This window comes from Elephantulus edwardii, unplaced genomic scaffold (assembly GCF_000299155.1).
Source record: "Elephantulus edwardii isolate Elephantulus edwardi_28Jun2011 unplaced genomic scaffold, EleEdw1.0 scaffold00005, whole genome shotgun sequence".
In the NCBI taxonomy this organism is placed as follows: Eukaryota; Metazoa; Chordata; class Mammalia; order Macroscelidea; family Macroscelididae; genus Elephantulus; species Elephantulus edwardii.
Genome location: NW_006399755.1, coordinates 22,849,105 through 22,856,758, shown reverse-complemented (window position 1 = coordinate 22,856,758; position 7,654 = coordinate 22,849,105).

The window sequence follows — 7,654 nt, the reverse complement described above, 5'->3', positions numbered from 1 at the left end:
ATGGTCATCCGACTCCAAATGCCCCATGCCAGTCCATCTCATCTCACCAATGCCTAGTATGTCAATATTTATGCGTTCCATTTCTTCCTTAACAATGTCTAATTTTCCTACATTCATGGTTCTCACATTCCATGTCCCAATCACCAGTGTCTGCTTACAACTGTTCATTATATATAGGTCTATAAAAATTGAAAAATAAAGAATACTCAATACAAATAGGTGAAGCTCTTGAATAGCGTGTCATTTAAAAAGAAATTCAAAACACCAACTATCATGTGTAAAATATTGCATTTTGCTGTTGTTAGGTACTGTGGTGACTTCATGACTCATAAAATGAAACCCTGTTCAATCCTGTGCCAACTTAACCATAAAAAAAGCTCTTTTATGATAAAGCCTGTTGTTCAGTCAGCATGTTAGTCAATTCATCTTGTTGAGGGTCTTCTTTTTTGCTGACTCTTTAATTTCCCAAGTATAATGTCTTTCTCTAGGGACTACCCTTTCCTAGGAACATGCTCAAATATGTGAGAAACTTACTGCTTATGGCACAGATTTTAAGGTTGTGGAAAGTTTTGGAAATGGGTAATGCACAGTCATGGATGACAGACTCTAGTAGCAGATAGTCTTACATGAAGGACAATGTAAATACATGAGCTAGATTAATCACTTTGTAGCAATAATTGGCAATCTTCCTATACACTTTGAAGTTATTGAGTGCACAAATTAATACACTGCATAAGACATCTACCATTAGCTGTCAAATTCAATTTCAATTCATGGAGAACCCATCTGTATCAAAATACAGTCAAACTGTAGGTTCTTAATGATTTACTTTTAAAAAATATAGCTTATGATCTTTCTTCCGTGGTATATCTGGGTAGATTTAGACCTCTAATTTTTTGTTAGCTGTCAGGTATAAGTGGCCTCTGCACAACCTGGGTATTTCTGGGCATTGGTACAAATTTTCTACTAATAAAATTTCATCTCAATTTTGTATTTACATTGGGGAGGGATTTAAATGAATAATCATTTATTAAATATTTGCCCTATAATGTTCACATGCTTCATACACTTAATTTCCCCCAAAGCTCCACACGGTGAATATTAAGATCTCTTGGTTTGCTTGTTTTTTAAAAAGGATAAAATTCACAGAAGTTAAGTCATTACAGTCACATCTCAAGATCATTTAAGGAAGAAAAAAAATTTTTTTGTTTACCATCTAAATTCCACCAACCTGCCCCATGCCTGAACTTCCTTGCTCAACAATTACCAAACTGTTAGTACCACTCACTCCTACACAGTTGCTGCCATGGAAACAAGACTCCTGCTCCCTCAGTCACACAGAAATGGAGAGAGGCTCTTACTTCCTGGCCAGGCTGACCCAAATCAGGAAGTAACACTGCTAGTCCAAAATGACTGCAGTGAGACACCACAGCCAGCATCCTCTACTTGGTAAAACATGGGAACCTTCAGTAAAATACTGATAAACAAAATCTATGTGTGCCTCTGTCCTGCAGAGAGTCTCTAGGGCTGGAGAAAGCCCTCCAGGGATACATAAACTTCAGAGATATAAAGGCCTGGAAAAACTTTTAATGAGGCAAAATACATGGACTGTGATGGTGAAGTGGAGAGAAAAGATTTTTTTTTTCTTCTCAGACTGTGTAGCCTACATTGGGAAAAATCTGCTGGCAAGAACTTTTCAAAGAGCAATGATGACAGACTAAGTTGTGCCTGATCTAGGCAATGATTTCCCCCCCCCCCATATGACTAGTGATATTTTGTTGCTAAACAGTTTAATAGGGGAAGTTGTTGTTGTGGTACATATAGAACTTTTATGAAGATTTTTAAAATTTCCTTTGTGATTCTACCTTCACCGTGATACTTGAGTATCAATTCATGCTTAGTGCTTGATTCTAGTAAGTCTTTAGCTTCATTTATGTGGGTTGCTAAATAAGGATATCCACCTTTATCTGGGTGATTTAAAATCATGATTCTCCTGTGGGCTGTTCTAATCTTGGCCTTGTCCTAAAATAAGACTACCTTCTCATCTACTCATTTTCTGCTCAAATCCTCCTTTATAGTAGGGTGAAAAGCTGGGCTCTGAAATCTTCTTTGCTATTTCTGAAATGCATAATGTAAATGTAAAGGCTTCAATACTCAGTCCTACAGCTCTAAAACTTCTTGCCAGACTGTGGTTGATGTCAACATCCAATTGTTTGACTGAGGGTAAAAAGTACTCAACAAAGTACATAATTACTGGCCAATAATGATATTTTTAATTGCTTCCTGTCCATCTAAAAATTGAGCAATAAATAAAGATGACAGAAGAAGAAACAATGTCTTTGAAATATGGAGACAAGCAATAAATATCCCATGAATTGCCAAGAGACAACAAATCTATCTTGGAAGAAATGCAAGCAAGATACTTCTTAGAGGTAAGGATGGTGGAACTTTGTCTCACATACTTTGGGCATGTTATCAAGAGGGACCAATCTTTGGAAAAAGACAACATGTTGGGGAAAGTGGAGAAAGAGAGAAAGATTTCAATAAGATGGATCGATGCAGTGACTGTTACAATGGCCTTGAACATGTTGAAGATGGTGAAGATTGCAGAGGATTAGGTATGGTTCCAATCTGTTGTTCTTAGGGTGCCTATAAGTCATTGGTGACTCAACAGCAAGTAAAAAGAATACTATCATGGAGTGCCTAAGTGGTGCAAGTAATAAATTCCTTCGACTGCTAAGTTAAAGGTTAGAGGTTCGAATTTACCAAGGACCACCATGAAAAACAGGTCTGGTAATTTATTTTTTTTTAAAAAATCAGTGACTAAAAGCTATGAAGCCGCACACTCACCAGGGAGCCAAGAGTCAGAATTTACTTCCCTGCAACTGTACCCTATCACCTTCTCTAACCCTCCTATAAAGAACGGAAACTGGATCACAGGCACATCAAGGAAAGGCTGCTTTGTAAAAGAATTAGGTTTGTGAATTCTTGAAAAATCTGCTTTATTTTCCGTACTTATTTTGCTATGTGATTTGAGACATGTGGTCTAATGACTCTAACAAACACAACACCAATGACTATAGTGAAGGGAAGGACAGTACACAATAGGAGCTGATAAGCCAACAAAGGGAAGAGATGTTGAAGTAAGAGCTGAATAGAAGATTGTAAAGAGTAGCTTAAGAAGACAACGAGAAGCCTTATAATGTACAGAGACATGGAATTAAAGAATAAAAAGGGATTAACTCCCTCAGTATTTCTAAATTTGAAAAACAAATTCAAGCCATGAGTTGTAATACTGAGAGATGCTGTTAGCAAAACCTTGAATGACTTCTTTCTTTAGGGCTTAAAAAAATACTTTGCTCCCCTCAAGTCAGCACTGCTGTCCCTCCAGGAGATTTTTGGAGGCTATCAGTTGCACAGAAGGAGATTGCAAAGCCTTTATTTCTCCCAAGAAATTGCTGGTGGATTCCAACTGCCAGGGAGATGCTGCCTTTGGGTTATCAGCAAAACTCCGTACAGGCTTTTTCATCAGAGCCCCACTTAGGACTCATGGTGCTTAACTAGCATGTACCCTGAGGCCACCTCAGCCAACACATCTCTGCTCTACAGAGAAGTGAGACTGAAAATCAAAAAGACTGTGTCAGATTTTGTTTTGCTTTGTTTTTTTAATCACTTTAGATGTTGTGTAGAGGAGGATCCTGGAGAGACATATATAAACATTCAGAAGTATAGGAGCCATGTCCATGTGACCCGAGATGACCTTGTTCAAATCAATCGCTAGGACTCTGTCATTCACAACAACAGAACTTGCATGTTCTTCCCGATCCTGGACCCTGCTTTTCCAGAACCTTGGTTTTGCTCACTGAGAATCTCAGCAGTGTCAAAACTGTGGAGAATTCAGGGTCACAGCCTATACCTATATCCCTCTGGGAGTTTCCAGCTTGTGTGGGATCAGTGTCAACAAATCTTTTTTGAAAAGCTCCAGAGCTGGCCAGAGACCAAAGTTCTCTTTGCCCTGCCCAGGTTTTTGGCAAGATAATTTATAGGTTAACTGTTTTAAAATAAAGAGAAATTACCTCAGCCCTGTTTTCATGAAAGGAAAGAGAGATTGGTGTAAAAAAAGGGCAGGATCCTGTGTGTACACGAGTTTACATGTCTCACACCACTTCACTGTCACTTACAGGAAGAGTGATCCTTAGTTCAGAAAAGAAACAAGGTAATTGGTCAAGGTCATTTCTCAAATGGTAGAACTGAGACATTTTTCTCTTTTCAAAACCAATGGTCATTTCACTGTCTACAATTTCTTGTTAATTCTCAGCTCTGATGTAGTGACTAAGAGCATAAACTCTAAAACCAGACTGTTTATGTTTAAATTCTAACCCAGTACTTAGAGATTCAGAGACTTAGACAAATTACACAAGCTCTCTGAATCTTGGTTTCATCATGCATGCTGAAAAAATCAGTATTTGCTTCATAGAGGTGAGTTGTAAATAAGTTAATATGAAAGAGATACTACTAAATTGAACTGTGATACATCATCTGGTAATTTAATTAGGCAAAAATAAAAGCAGCCCTGGTAGCCTAGTGGTAAGAAGCTGTGCTACAAACCCTAAGGCCTGTAGTTTGAATCCATCAGCTGCTCCACAGAAGAAGTCTGAATAATCTTCTCTTATGTGATTAACTGTCTCTGAAAACTCACTAGAGGGTGAGCTATGAGTTGGTTCTGATTCAATGTCATTTAGCATATAGAGATATAGTCATAGTTGACAACCTCTTACTTAAATCCTCTTATTGTGTACTGTAGAGTTAATCAGTCAAACATACCAAATATGAAGATAATGAGAATCAGGCAATGTTTCGTTCTATTAGACTTAAGTCATCATGTGTTAGAACCAGGACAACAGTAATAAATAACAATAACAACAAAAATTTAATTCAATAACTTGATCTAAGAATAGCAATATTGTTTTACCAGGCTTGTGCCCTAGAGAAACAAAGGATGCTTATAGATGGAACAAGGCCTTGCACGGGGTGCTTCAGATTCACAATTTTAAAACAGTTAACAATAGCTATTCTGTGAGTGAGGCATTTTATGGATGAGGAAGTTAAGAATAAGAGACGTTAAGCCATGTAATGAATGTTGCAGTTATGGGGTATTAAAGTTAGAACTCAAACACTCGCTTGACTACAAAATTTCCTCTTTCCTCACACTGCCAACCCAAAGAATGTGGCTTTGAGTACACCAGTTGCTTCATAGGAGAAGGATGGACAATCTCCTCCTACGCGACTTACTATCTGTGAAAACTCACTACAGGGTCAGCTATGAGTCCGCTCTGACTACTCCCTATCTTGCTGTCTGCTGACTCCGGGTAGAAATGGAACAACTCAACAGCAAAGGATTATGAGTGTCTGTGTGTGCGTAAGTGGAGTAAATGGGAAGGGATTTAAGTGGGGTGAGAGAGACTAGAAGACTATTGGGGGAAAAAAAGTTGTGATATTATTGGGTTGTCTCATTTTAGAAATTCATTATTCTCTTGAAGGTCCTCAGCACATTTCATTAATGTCAGTATCTTAAAATCTCAATGCACAAAAATAACCTGACAATTCAAGAGACTCCTGGAAGGATTTAGAATTTGAAAAAAGATTGTTAAGTATTTATTTATTTATTGGCTTATTGTTTACCTATTACATTCCAGGCACAGGGACTATGAAAGTGGAAGAAAAGTGAGCAAATTGATTAAACAATCATATACTAGATGTGTATGTTCACTAATATGAAAAGTTCTATGGGAGAAAAGTTCTATGGTATTAAAATAAGTATATGGAGGTTTGAGCTGCTCTTGCAGGAGGCTCAACAGATGGTTTGGAGAGTTCTGTAGGAATAGGAAAAAATAAGAAGAGAATGGAGAGCTGTTGTTGTTATTGTTGTTGTTGCTGCTGCATAGCTTCTAGTCGGAGCTGACCCATAGCTGACCCTCTGGCCAGTTTTCAGAGCAGTTAATTGCACGGGAGGAGATTGTCCATCTGTCTCCCACAGACCAACTGGTGGATCCTAACAGCATGCATTTGGTTTTTAAGTGCACGGTGATTCTTTTTCTATAATTCTTGTTCAATGTCCAACTTTGAGATGTAAGTGAAGAATTAAAAATACCATAGCTTGGATATACTTATTCTTTAAACTCGCATCCCTCATTGCTCTTTGGCACTTTGGAGAAGTCTTTGACAGCAGATTTCTGATTTCTTGATTGTTACTACTATGGGTATTGATTGTGGATTCAAATCTAATTAAGTCATGGACAACTTCAGTCTTTTCTCCTTCTATCATGATATTGCCTATTGGTCAAATGTTGAAGAGTTTTGTTTTCTTGTTATTGAGATGCAGATCGTATTGAAGGTTGTTGTCTTTGTTCTTCCTTAGTAGGTGATTCAAGTCTTCTTCACTTTCTGGAGCAAGGTTGTATCATCTACATAACATAGGTTGTTTATAAGTCTTCTTCCAATCCTGATGTCTCAGTTTGGTTAGTCCATCCTCTCAAATTACTTGTTCACCATGCAGATAGGAAGAGTAGAAACAGTTACAACAACAGTAAAATATAAATATCCATCATAACAATAACCATCAAACTTCAAAATATGGTTGTGTGGTCTTCAACTTTTCACTTGCTGACACTAAAAGTTAATGAAGACTTAGTTGTGATATCCATATCCAGTGGAACTTTAGTATTAATATAGATTAATATTACAGGCTAGGATGTGGGCTGGTGCTATTTGTATAACTTGGACTTTAAAAATCATAATGGCTCTGGCATCAGATTGACCCTAGCTTGAATCACAACATCAATACTTGCTGTCTGTGAGACCTTGAGCAGATTACTTAATAGTACATCATCCCAGCTTCCCAAGCTGTTAAATAGACATTACAAAAATCATCTCCAAATCACTTTGTGAGATTTGGGGTTAAACAACTCAGCATATTATTGACTCTAATAAACTTCTTTAGTTTGTGAAGATTATTTGGGAGCATAACTATGGAGTATTAAGGGTTGGAAATACTTTGAGTTGAGCAAAAGGGAGAAAATGGAAAGGTCAATTAACTTTGCTTCCCCCCCCCACCCCAAACCTATTTTTGGCCTGTCTTCTGGGCTGTGAAAAAACTGCTGGTATAGGGAACTGACAGTTAGCACGTAGCTTTGTTGGAACAGGCTTCCAAGGCATAAAGCTGTGTTTTGGAGAAAACAAGTTGGCTTAAAGTATAAATGCTGTAAAATAGAACTTTATTGAAACAACTAATTCAGTGAGTTTGTGATATACATTCATGTATTGTGTTTGATAAATAGACCAATCTATTTATTCACTTAGTATTACAGGACAATGTAAAACTGAGACCCAAGATAGACTAGTTGTTAAACACTGTGAAGAAACTTGAGGCAGTCCACCTGGAAAATTTGAGACAGTTGTCCTAGAAGTACTTGCTGCCGAAGGTTACACACTGTAGCCTTCAATATGAATTGCTATTCAACATCACAGAAACAAAAATCCTCACCATTAGACCAATAAGGAACATCATGATTGTTGCTGTTGTGTACCGTAGAGTTGGAACCGACCCATAGCTGACCATCCAGCAGGTTTTCAGAGGCAGTTAACTGCACAGGAG